Consider the following 11,926-nt stretch of genomic DNA (forward strand, 5'->3'; position numbering starts at 1 on the left):
TGCAACTGTATAATTGGATCCTTCACGCCGCTCAGATCTTAGACTCTCAATACCTTCGTGTGAGGAACAGGTCGGCGGGAGTTCGGTCTTTGTTGATTGCAGCAAACTGATCAATTCAACGACGCGAAGCTCCTTAACCCCCAGCGGCTTGGAGAAGGACGGCACTCAGATGCAGGACTCTGGCTGGTGTTCAAATATAGGAAAAGCACAACTGATTAGAAATGAAATGACAATGAAGATATAATTTAAAATTCTTCAGTGAGCGATGGTGGTATAATGGTGAGCATAGCTGCCTTCCAAGCAGTTGACCTGTGTTCGATTCCCAGCCATCGCAGAAAAAACTTATTTCGAAATTTTGGGCAGCAAGGTAGCACAGTTGATTCACAGCTCCAGGGTTCCAGGTTCGATTCCCGGCTTGGGTCACTGTCTGTGCGGAGTCTGCACGTTCTCCCCATGTCTGCGTGAATTTCACCCCGGGTGCTCCGGTTTCCTCCCACGGCATAAAGACGAGCTGGTTCGGGGAATTAGTCATGCGTAATTGCCCTTCGTGTCCAAAAAGGTAGGAAGGATTATTGGGTTGCGGGGTGAGGGTGATAGGATGGAATTGAGGTCTTAAGTGGATCGGTGCAGACTCGATGGGCCGAATGGACTCCTTTTGCACTGTATGTTCTATGTCTATTTGTGCACCGAGCATCACAGTTTCTGCAGCTCGTCAGGGTGGCCGAGCGGCCGAAGGCGCGGCGTTAAGGACGCAGTCTCCTCTGGAGGCGTGGGTTAGAATCCTACTTCTGACATTGCCTTTTTTTCCACGAGGTTGCATTTCTCCAAAAATTGTTCAACCCCAGGAATATCTCATACCTCCCATTCAATGGGGAAGCGGTCGCCTCGGGACGCGAGATTCGTACTTAAATTCGCACTGCAAGACCCCACAGTCAGAAGCCCAGTTCATGACGGGATGATCTGCTCAGTGACTCTGGTTGAGGAATTAATACTGATCCCAGGACTCCGGGTAAATTTCCACTTCCCTTGTTGTAAATAGTCTGGCTGGTTGGATTGTCGGGCGTGAATCAGCTGGCTTCTTCCAGAAAGTTCTTCTGCCGCCTTTACAGCATGAACATCCTCGTGTTTGGCACTGGAGGTGTTATTCGGCTACTTGTCTCTGAAAGCAGCACCAGATGCAGCTGTGCAGAGAGATTCCAGTCGCCAGAATGCAACTGTCTCATTGGATCCTTCCCGCCTCTCAGATCTTAGACTCTTAATACCTTCGTGTAAGGAACAGTTAAACGGCAGTACGGACTTTGTTGATTGGAGCAAACTGATCAATGAAGAAATGAGAGCTCCTTAACACACAGCGCGTTGGAGAACGATCTCACTCAGATGCAAGAGTCTGGCTGGCGTTCAAAAATAATAAAACCACATCTAGTTTGAAATGAAATGAAGATGAAAATTAAATTTAAATCGATTTGCGCATGGAGCATATCCTTGGTCACAGTGCGTCAGGATGGCCGAGCGGTCGCAGGCGCTGCGTTAAGGTCGCAGTCTCCTCTGGAGGCGAGGGTTCGAATCCCACTGCTGACATTCTCTTTTCCTGCACGTGATTACGTTACTCCAGCAATATTTGCAACACCAGGACGATCCAATACCTCCCATTCAATGGGGAAGCGGCGGCCTCCTGGAATGAGACTCCTGCTGATATTCGCACAGCAAGATCCCACAGGCAGAAGCCCAGCTCATCACTGGATAATCTGCTCATGTCTCGATTTGAGGAATTAAGAATGATCCCAGGATTCCGGGTAAATGTCTCGTCTCTTGTTGTAAATAGTCTGGCTGGTTGGATGTCGAGGTGTCTCAGTCGACATCTCCCAGAAAACTCTTCTGCCGCCTTGACTGGATGAACGTCCACCTGTTTGGACACTGAAGGGTTTTCTGGCTACTTGTTTGTGAAAGCAGCACCAGAAGCAGCTGTGGAGAGAGATTCCAGTCGCAAGGATGCAACTGGCTAATTGGATCCTTCACGCCGCTCAGATCTTAGACTCTCAATATCTTCATGTGAGGAACAGGTCGGCGGGAGTTCGGTCTTAGTTGATTGCAGCAAACTGATCAATGCAACGACGCGAAGCTCCTTAACCCCCAGAGGCTTGGAGAAGGACGGCACTCAGATACAGGACTCTGGCTGGTGTTCAAAAATAGTTAAAGCACAACTGTTTAGAAATGAAATGACAATGAAGATAGAATTTAAAATTCTTCAGTGAGCGATGGTGGTATAATGGTGAGCATAGCTGTCTTCCAAGCAGTTGACCTGGGTTCGATTCCCAGCCATCGCAGAAAAAACGTATTTCGAAATTTTGGGCAGCAAGGTGGCACAGTAGTTTCGCAGCTCCAGGGTTCCAGGTTCGATTCCCGGCTTGGGTCACTGTCTGTGCGGAGTCTGCACGTTCTCCCCATGTCTGCGTGAATTTCAACCCGGTTGCTCCGGTTTCCTCCCACAGCCTAAAGACGAGCTGGCTAGGGGAATTGGTCATGCCTAATTGCCCTTAGTGTCCAAAAAGTTAGAAAGGATTATTGGGTTGCTGGGTGAGGGTGATAGGATGGAATTGAGGTCTTAAGTGGATCGGTGCAGACTCGATAGGCCGAATGGACTCCTTCTGCACTGCATGTTCTATGTCTATTTGTGCACGGAGCATAACATTTTCTGCAGCTCGTCAGGATGGCCGAGCGGTCGAAAGCGCTGCGTTAAGACCGCAGTCTCCTCTGGAGGCGTGGGTTAGAATCCTACTTCTGACATTGCCTTTTTTTCCTCGAGGTTACATTTCTCCAAAAATTGTTCAACCCCAGGAAGATCTAATACCTCCCATTCAATGGGGAAGCGGTGGCCTCGGGACGCGAGATTCGTACTTCAATTCGCACAGCAAGACCCGTCAGTCAGAAGCCCAGATCATGACTGGATGATCTGCTCAGTGACTCTGGTTGAGGAATTAATACTGATCCCAGGACTCCGGGTAAATTTCCACTTCCATTGTTGTAAATAGTCTGGCTAGTTGGATTGTCGGACGTGAATCAGTTGGCTTCTTCCAGAAAGATCTTCTGCCGCCTTTACAGCATGAACATCCTCGTGTTTGGACACTGGAGGCGTTATTCGGCTACTTGTCTGTGAAAGCAGCACCAGATGCAGCTGTGCAGAGAGATTCCAGTCGCCAGGATGAAACCTTCTCATTGGATCCTTCCCGCTACTCAGATCTTAGACTCTTAATACCTTCGTGTAAGGAACAGTTAGACGGCAGTACGGACTTTGTTGATTGGAGCAAACTGATCAATGCAGAAATGAGAGCTCCTTAACACACAGCGTGTTGGAGAACGATCGCACTCAGATGCAAGAGTCTGACTGGCGTTCAAAAATAGTAAAACCACATCTAGTTTGAAATGAAATGAAGATGAAAATTAAATTTAAATCGATTTGCGCATGGAGCATATCTTTGGCCACAGTGCGTCAGGATGGCCGAGCGGTCGAGAGCGCTGCGTTAAGGTCGCACTCTCCTCTGGAGGCGTGGATTCGAATTCCACTTTTGACATTTACTTTTCCTCCACGTGGTTACGTTTCTCCAGCAAAATTTGCAACGCCAGGAAGATCCAATACCTCCCATTCAATGGGTAAGCGGTGGCCTTCTGGAATGAGATTCCTGCTGATATTCGCACAGCAAGACCCCACAGGCAGAAGCTCAGTTCATAACTGGATAATCTGCTCAGTGACTCTATTTGTGGAATTAATAATGATTCCAGGATTCCGGGCAAATGTCTCGTCTCTTGTTGTAAATAGTCTGGCTGGTTGGATTGTCGAGGTGTCTCAGTCGACATCTCCCAGAAAACTCTTCTGCCGCCTTTACTGGATGAACGTCCTCCTGTTTGGACACTGAAGGGTTTTCTGGCTACTTGTTTGTGAAAGCAGCACCAGAAGCAGCTGTGGAGAGAGATTCCAGTCGCAAGGATGCAACTGTATAATTGGATCCTTCCCGCCGCTCAGATCTTAGACTCTCAATACCTTCGTGTGAGGAACAGATCGGCGGGAGTTCGGTCTTTGTTGATTGCAGCAAAATGATCAATGCAACAATGCGAAGCTCCTTAACCCCCAGCGGCTTGGAGAAGGACGGCACTCAGATACAGGACTCTGGCTGGTGTTCAAAAATAGGAAAAGCACAACTGATTAGAAATGAAATGACAATGAAGATAGAATTTAAAGTTCTTCAGTGAGCGATGGTGGTATAATGGTGAGCATAGCTGCCTTCCAAGCAGTTGATCGGGGTTCGATTCCCAGCCATCGCAGAAAACTTTATTTCGAAATTTTGGGCAGCAAGGTAGCACCGTGGTTAGCACAGTTGTTTCACAGCTCCTGGGTTCCAGGTTCGATTCCCGGCTTGGATCACTGTCTGTGCGGCGTCTGCACGTTCTCCCCATGTCTGCGTGAATTTCACCCCAGGTGCTCCGGTTTCCTCCCACAGCATAAAGACGAGCTGGCTCCGGGAATTGGTCATGCGTAATTGCCCTTAGTGTCCAAAAAGGTAGGAAGGATTAGTGGGTTGCGGGGTGAGGGTGATAGGATGGAATTGAGGTCTTAAGTGGATCGATGCAGACTCGATGGGCCGAATGTACTCCTTCTGCACTGTCTGTTCTCTGTCTATTTGTGCACGGTTCATAACATTTCCTGCAGCTCGTCAGGGTGGCCGAGCAGTCGAAGGCGCTGCGTTAAGATCGCAGACTCCTCTGGAGGCGACTGTTAGAATCCTACTTCTGACATTCCCTTTTTTTCACGAGGTTACATTTCTCCAAAAATTGTTCAACCCCAGGAAGATCTAATACCTCCCATTCAATGGGGAAGCGGTGGCCTCGGGACGCGAAGTTCGTACTTAAATTCGCACAGCAAAACCCCACAGTCAGAAGCCCAGTTCATGACTGGATGATCGGCTCAGTGACTCTGGGTGAGGAATTAATGCTGATCCCAGGACTCCGGGTAAATTTCCACTTCCCTTGATGTAAATAGTCTGGCTGGTTGGATTGTAGGACGTGAATCAGTTGGCTTCTTCCAGAAAGTTATTCTGCCGCCTTTACAGCATGAACATCCTCGTGTTTGGACACTGGAGGCGTTATTCGGCTCCTTGACTGTGAAAGCAGCACCAGATGCAGCTGTGCAGAGAGATTCCAGTCGCCAGGATGCAACTGTCTCATTGGATCCTTCCCGCCACCCAGATCTTATACTCTTAATACCTTCGTGTAAGGAACAGTTAGACGGCAGTACGGACTTTGTTGATTGGAGCAAACTGATCAATGCAGAAATGAGAGCTCCTTTACACACAGCGCGTTGGAGAACGATCGCACTCAGATGCAAGAGTCTGGTTGGCGTTCAAAAATAGTAAAACCACATCTAGTTTGAAATGAAATGAAGATGAAAATTAAATTTAAATCGATTTGCACATGGAGCAAATCTTCGGCCGCCGTGCGTCGGGCTGGCCGAGCGGTCGTGGGCGCTGCGTTAAGGTAGCAGTCTTCTCTGGAGGCGTGGTTCGAATCCCACTTCTGACAGTCCCTTTTCTTCCACGTGGTTACGTTCCTCCAGCAAAATTTGCAACACCAGGAAGGTCCAATACCTCCCATTCAATGAGGAAGCGGTGGCCTCCTGGAATGAGATTCCTGCTGATATTCGCACAGCAAGACCCCACAGGCAGAAGCCCAGTTCATAACTGGATGATCTGCTAAGTGACTCTGGTTGAGGAATTAATACTGATCCCAGGACTCCGGGTAAGTTTCCACTTCCCTTGTTGTAAATAGTCTGGCTGGTTGGATTGTCGGACGTGAATCAGTTGGCTTCTTCCAGAAAGTTCTTCTGCCGCCTTTACAGCATGAGCGACCTCCTGTTTTGACACTGAAGGGTTCTTTGGCTACTTGTTTGTGAAAGCAGCACCAGAATCAGCTGTGGAGAGAGTTTCCAGTCGCAAGGATGCAACTGTATAATTGGATCCTTCACGCCGCTCAGATCTTAGACTCTCAATACCGTCGTGTGAGGAACAGGTCGGCGGGAGTTCGGTCTTTGTTGATTGCAGCAAACTGATCAATGCATCAATGCGAAGCTCCTTAGCCCCCAGCGGCTTGGAGAAGGACGGTACTCAGATTCAGAATTATGGCTGGTGTTCAAAAATAGGAAAAGCACAACTGATTAGAAAGAAAATGCGAATGAAGATATAATTCAAAGCGGGTCTGTGAGCGATGGTGGTACAGTGGTGAGCACAGTTGCCTTCCAAGCAGTTGACCCGTGTTCGATTCTCGGCCATCGCAGAAGAAATTTATTTCGAAATTTTGGACAGCAAGGTAGCATCGTGGTTAGCACAGTTGCTTCACAGCACCAGGGTTCCAGTTTCGATTCCCGGCTTCGGTCACTGTCTGTGCGGAGTCTGCATGTTCTCCCTGTGTCTGCGTGAATTTCACCCCGGGTGCTCCGGTTTCCTCCTCCAGCCCACAGACGTGCAGGCTAGGTGAATTGGCCATGCAAAATTGCCCTTCGTGTCCACAAAGGTAGGAAGGATTATCCGGTTGCGGGATGAGGGTGATAGGGTGGAATTGAGGGCTTAGGTGGGTCGGTGCAGACTCGATGGGCCGAATGGCCTCCTACAGCACTGTATGTTCTATGTCTATTTGTGCACGGAGCATAACATTTCACCCAGCTCGTCAGGATGGCCGAACTGTCTTGCTGGAGGCGAGGGTTCGAATGCCACCTCCGACATTAACTTTTCTTCCACGTGCTTACATTTCTCCAGCAAAATGTTCAGGCCCAGGAAGATCCAATACCTCCCATTCAAAGGGGAAGCGGTGGCCTCGGGACGTGAGATTCGTGCTTAAATTCGCACAGCAAGTTCCCACAGGCAGAAGCCAAGTTCATGACGGCATGATCTGCTCAGTAACTCTGGATCAGGAATTAATAATGATCCCAGGACTCCGCGTAAATTTCCACTTCCCTTGTTGTAAATAGTCTGGCATGTTGTATTGGCGGATGTGAATAAGTTGGCTTCTCCCAGAATGTTCTTCTGCCGCCTTTACAGCATGAACATCCTCGTGTTTGGACACTGGAGGGGCTATTAGGCTACTAGCCTGTGAAAGCAGCACCAGAAGCAGCTGTGCAGAGAGATTCCAGTCGCCAAGATTCAACTGTATAATTGGATCCATCACGCCGCTCAGATCTTAGACTCGTAATACCTTCGTGTGAGGAACAGGTAGGCGGCAGTACGGACTTTGTTGAATAGAGCAAACTGATCAATGCAGAAATGAGAGCTCCTTAACACACAGCGTGTTGGAGAACGATCGCACTCAGATACAAGAGTCTGGCTGGCGTTCAAAAATAGTAAAACCACATCTAGTTTGAAATGAAATGAAGATGAAAATTTAATTTAAATCGATTCGCCGATGGAGCATATCTTTGGTTACAGCGCGTCAGGATGGCCTAGCGGTCGAAGGCGCTGCGTTAAGGTTGCAGTCTCCTCTGGAGGGGTGGGTTCGAATCCTACTTCTGACATTAACTTTTCCTCCACGTGGTTACGTTTCTCCAGCAAAATGTGCAACCCCAGGAAGATTCAATGGGTCAGCGGTGGCCTCCGGGAATGAGATTCCTGCTTACATTCGCACAGCAAGACCTCACAGGGAGAAGCCCAGTTCATAACTGGATAATATAAGAACTAGGAGCAGGAGTAGGCCATCTGGCCCCTCGAGCCTGCTCCACCATTCAATGAGATCATGGCTGATCTTTTGTGGACTCAGCTCCACTTTCCGGCCCGAACACCATAACCCTTAATCCCTTTATTCTTCAAAAAACTATCTATCCTTATCTTAAAAACATTTAATGAAGGAGCCTCTACTGCTTCACTGGGCAAGGAATTCCATAGATTCACAACGCTTTGGGTGAAGACGTTCCTTCTAAACTCAGTCCTAAATCTACTTCCCCTTATTTTGAGGCTATGCCCCCTAGTTCTGTTTTCACCCGCCAGTGGAAACAACCTGCCCGCATCTATCCTTTCTATTCCCTTCATAATCTCATATGTTTCTATAAGATCCCCCCCCCCCCCCTCATCCTTCTAAATTCCAATGAGTACAGTCCCAGTCTACTCAACCTCTCCTCGTAATCCAACCCCTTCAGCTCTGGGATTAACCTAGTGAATCTCCTCTGCACACCCTCCAGTGCCAGTACGTCCTTTCTCAAGCAAGGAGACCAAAACTGAACACAATACTTTAGGTGTGGCCTCACTAACACCTTATACAATTGCAGCAGAACCTCCCCAGTCTTAAACTCCATCCCTCTAGCAATGAAGGACAAAATTCCATTTGCCTTCTTAATCACCTGTTGCACCTGAAAACCAACTTTTTGAGACTCATGCACTAGAACACCCAGGTCTCTCTGCACAGCAGCATGTTTTAATATTTTATCATTTAAATAATAATCTCTTTTGCTGTTATTCCTACCAAAATGGATAACCTCACATTTGTCAACATTGTATTCCATCTGCCAGACCCTAGCCCATTCACTTAGCCTATCCAAATCCCTCTGCAGACTTCCAATATCCTCTGCACTTTTTGCTTTACCACTTATCTTAGTGTCGTATGCAAACTTGGACACATTGCCCTTGGTCCCCAACTCCAAATCATCGATGTAAATTGTGAACAGTTGTGGGCCCAACACTGATCACTGAGGGACACCACTAGCTACTGATTGCCAACCAGAGAAACACCCATTAATCCCCACTCTTTGCTTTCTATTAATTAACCAATCCTCTATCCATGCTACTACTTTCCCCTTAATGCCATGCATCTTTATCTGATGCAACAACCTTTTGTGTGGCACCTTGTCAAAGGCTTTCTGGAAATCCAGATATACCAGATATACCACATCCATTGGCTCCCCGTTATCTACCGCACTGTTAATGTCCTCAAAATATTCCACTAAATTAGTTAGGCGCGACCTGCCCTTTATGAACCCATGCTGCGTCTGTCCAGTGGGACAATTTCCATCCAGATGCCTCGCTATTTCTTCCTTGATGATAGATACCAGCATCTTCCCTACTACCGAAGTTAAGCTCACTGGCCTATAATTACCCGCTTTCTGCCTACCTCCTTTTTTAAACAGTGGTGTCACGTTTGCTAATTTCCAATCCGCCGGGACGGCCCCAGATAATTTTGGTAAATTATCACTAGTGCATTTGCAATTTCCCTAGCCATCCCTTTTAGCACTCTGGGATGCATTCCATCAGGTCCAGGAGACTTGTCTACCTTTAGCCCCATGAGCTTGCCCATCACTACCTCCTTGGTGATAACAATACTCTCAAGGTCCTCACCTGTCATAGCCTCATTTCCATCAGTCACTGGCATGTTATTTGTGTCTTCCACTGTGAAGACCGACCCAAAAAACCTGTTCAGTTCCTCAGCCATTTCCTCATCTCCCATTACTAAATCTCCCTTCTCATCCTCTAAAGGACAAATATTTACCTTAGCCACTCTTTTTTGTTTTATGTATTTGTAGAAACCTTTACTATCTGTTTTTATATTCTGAGCAAGTTTACTCTCATAATCTATCTTACTCTTCTTTATAGCTTTTTTTAGTAGCTTTCAGTTGCCCCCTAAAGATTTCCCAGTCCTCTAGTCTCCCACTGATCTTTGCTACTTTGTATGTTTTATCCTTCAATTTGATACTCTCCCTTATTCCCTTAGATATCGACGGTCGATTTTCCCTCTTTTTACCGCCCTTCCTTTTTGTTGGTATCTACCTTTGCTGAGCACTGTGAAAAATCACTTGGAAGGTTCTCCACTGTTTCTCAACTGTTTCACAATAAAATATTTGCTCCCAGTCTATCTTAGCTAGTTCTTCTCTCATCCCATTGTAATCTCCTTTGTTTAAGCGCAAAACACTAGTGCTTGATTGTACCTTCTCACCCTCCATCTGTATTTTAAATTCCATCATATTGTGATCGCTCCTTCCGAAAGGTTCCCTAACTCTGAGATCCTGAATCAATCCTGTCTCATTACACAGGACCAGATCTAGGACCGCTTGTTCCCTCGTAGGTTCCACCTAGGAAACTATCGCGGATACATTCTATAAACTCCTCCTCAAGGCTGCCTTGACTGACCTGGTTAAACCAATCAACATGTAGATTAAAATCCCCCATGATAACTGCTGTACCATTTCTACATGCATCTGCTATTTCATTGTTTATTGCCTGCCCCACCATAATGTTACTATTTGGTGGCCTATAGATTACTCCTATCAGTGACTTTTTCGCCTTACTATTCCTGATTTCCACCCAAATGGATTCAACCTTATCCTCCATAGCACCGGTGTCACCCCTTACTGTTGCCCGGATGTCATCCTTAAATAACAGAGCTACACCACCTCCCTTACCATCCACTCTGTCCTTCCGAAAGGTTTGATACCCTCGGATATTTAACTCCCAGTCGTGTCCATCCTTTAACCATGTTTCAGTAATGGCCACTAAATCATAGTCATTCACGACGATTTGCGCCATCAACTCATTTACCTTATTCTGAATAATACGAGCATTCAGGTAAAGTACACTTATGTTGGCTTTTTTACCTCTGTTCTGAATCTTAACACCTCGATCAGTAACCTCTCCTAAGTTATATTTCCTCTTAACCTTTCTCCTAATTTTCCTTGTCATCGAACCCATATCTTCCTGTAACAACCTGCCGCGTCGCTTAATATTAATGTTTTCACTTCCCGTTTTATTTCTTTTATTATTCGTGGTCCTATTCACTGAGCTCCCCTCAGTCACTGTACCTTGTACCGTCGCCCTTTTTGATTTTTGACGATGGCTTCTCTGCCTTACACTTTCCCCATTACTGCCTTTTATTTCTGTCCCTGTTTTACAACCTTCCAACTTCCTGCATCGGTTCCCATCCCCCTGCCACATTAGTTTAAACTCTCCCCAACAGCTCTAGCAAACACCCCCCCCCCCCCCTAGGGCATCAGTTCCAGTACTGCCCAGGTGCAGACCGTCCGGTTTGTACTGGTCCCACCTCCCCCAGAACCGGTTCCAATGTCCCAGGAATTTGAATCCCTCCCTCTTGCACCATCTCTCGAACCACGTATTCATCCTCTCTATCCTGACACTCCTACTCTGACTAGCTCGTGGCACTGGTAACAATCCTGAGATTACTACCTTTGAGGTCCTACTTTTTAGTTTTCCTCCTAGCTCCCTAAATTCAGCTTGTAGGACCTTGTCCCGTTTTTTACCTATATCGTTGGTGCATATGTGCACCACGACAGCTGGCTGTTCACCCTCCCCCCCCCCCCCCCCTCCAGAATGTCCTGCAGCCGCTCCGAGACATCCTTGACCCTTGCACCAGGGAGGCAACATACCATCCTGGAGTCTCGATTGCGTCCGCAGAACCGCCTGTCTATTCCCCTTACAATTGAGTCCCCTATCACTATAGCCCTGCCATTCTTCTTCCTGCCCAGCTGCGCAGCAGAGCCAGCCACGGTGCCATGAACCTGGCTGCTGCTGTCTTCCCCTGGTGAGCCATCTCCCTCAACAGTATCCAATGCGGTATATCTGTTTTGCAGGGAGATGACCGCAGAGGACACCTGCACTGCCTTCCTACTCTTGCTCTGTCTTTTGGTCACCCATTTACTATCTCCCTCAGTACCTTTCACCTGCTACTTGTTTCTAGCTTGAAATTAAATGACGACGAAGATAGAATTTTAATCGATTTGTGCACGCAGCATATCTTTTGCGACAGCGCGTCAGGATGGTCGAGGGTTCGAAGTCACTGCGTTAAGGTCACAGTCTCCTCTGGAGGCATGGGTCCGAATCACACTGCTGATATTAACTTTTCCTGCACGAGGTTACATTTCTCCAGCAAAATGTTCACCCCAGGAAGATCC

At 47.4% G+C, this 11,926-nt stretch overlaps 7 non-coding genes across 7 annotated transcripts; all 7 read left to right on the top strand.

The window, feature by feature from the left end:
- The first annotated feature begins 262 nt into the window (after positions 1-262).
- Positions 263-334, top strand: trnag-ucc (transfer RNA glycine (anticodon UCC)). The gene has a single exon. It is a non-coding gene; the product is annotated as a tRNA-Gly (tRNA).
- A 1,161-nt stretch (positions 335-1,495) lies between these two features.
- On the top strand, positions 1,496-1,578 carry trnal-aag (transfer RNA leucine (anticodon AAG)). Its single transcript has one exon. It is a non-coding gene; the product is annotated as a tRNA-Leu (tRNA).
- Positions 1,579-2,252: 674 nt separating this feature from the next.
- On the top strand, positions 2,253-2,324 carry trnag-ucc (transfer RNA glycine (anticodon UCC)). The gene has a single exon. It is a non-coding gene; the product is annotated as a tRNA-Gly (tRNA).
- A 377-nt stretch (positions 2,325-2,701) lies between these two features.
- On the top strand, positions 2,702-2,784 carry trnal-aag (transfer RNA leucine (anticodon AAG)). Its single transcript has one exon. It is a non-coding gene; the product is annotated as a tRNA-Leu (tRNA).
- A 1,461-nt stretch (positions 2,785-4,245) lies between these two features.
- Positions 4,246-4,317, top strand: trnag-ucc (transfer RNA glycine (anticodon UCC)). The gene has a single exon. It is a non-coding gene; the product is annotated as a tRNA-Gly (tRNA).
- Positions 4,318-6,249: 1,932 nt separating this feature from the next.
- Positions 6,250-6,321, top strand: trnag-ucc (transfer RNA glycine (anticodon UCC)). The gene has a single exon. It is a non-coding gene; the product is annotated as a tRNA-Gly (tRNA).
- A 1,148-nt stretch (positions 6,322-7,469) lies between these two features.
- trnal-aag (transfer RNA leucine (anticodon AAG)) lies at positions 7,470-7,552 on the top strand. Its single transcript has one exon. It is a non-coding gene; the product is annotated as a tRNA-Leu (tRNA).
- Positions 7,553-11,926: the final 4,374 nt, after the last annotated feature.

The sequence above is a fragment of the Scyliorhinus torazame genome, chromosome 24 (genome assembly GCF_047496885.1).
Source record: "Scyliorhinus torazame isolate Kashiwa2021f chromosome 24, sScyTor2.1, whole genome shotgun sequence".
NCBI classification, from domain to species: Eukaryota; Metazoa; Chordata; class Chondrichthyes; order Carcharhiniformes; family Scyliorhinidae; genus Scyliorhinus; species Scyliorhinus torazame.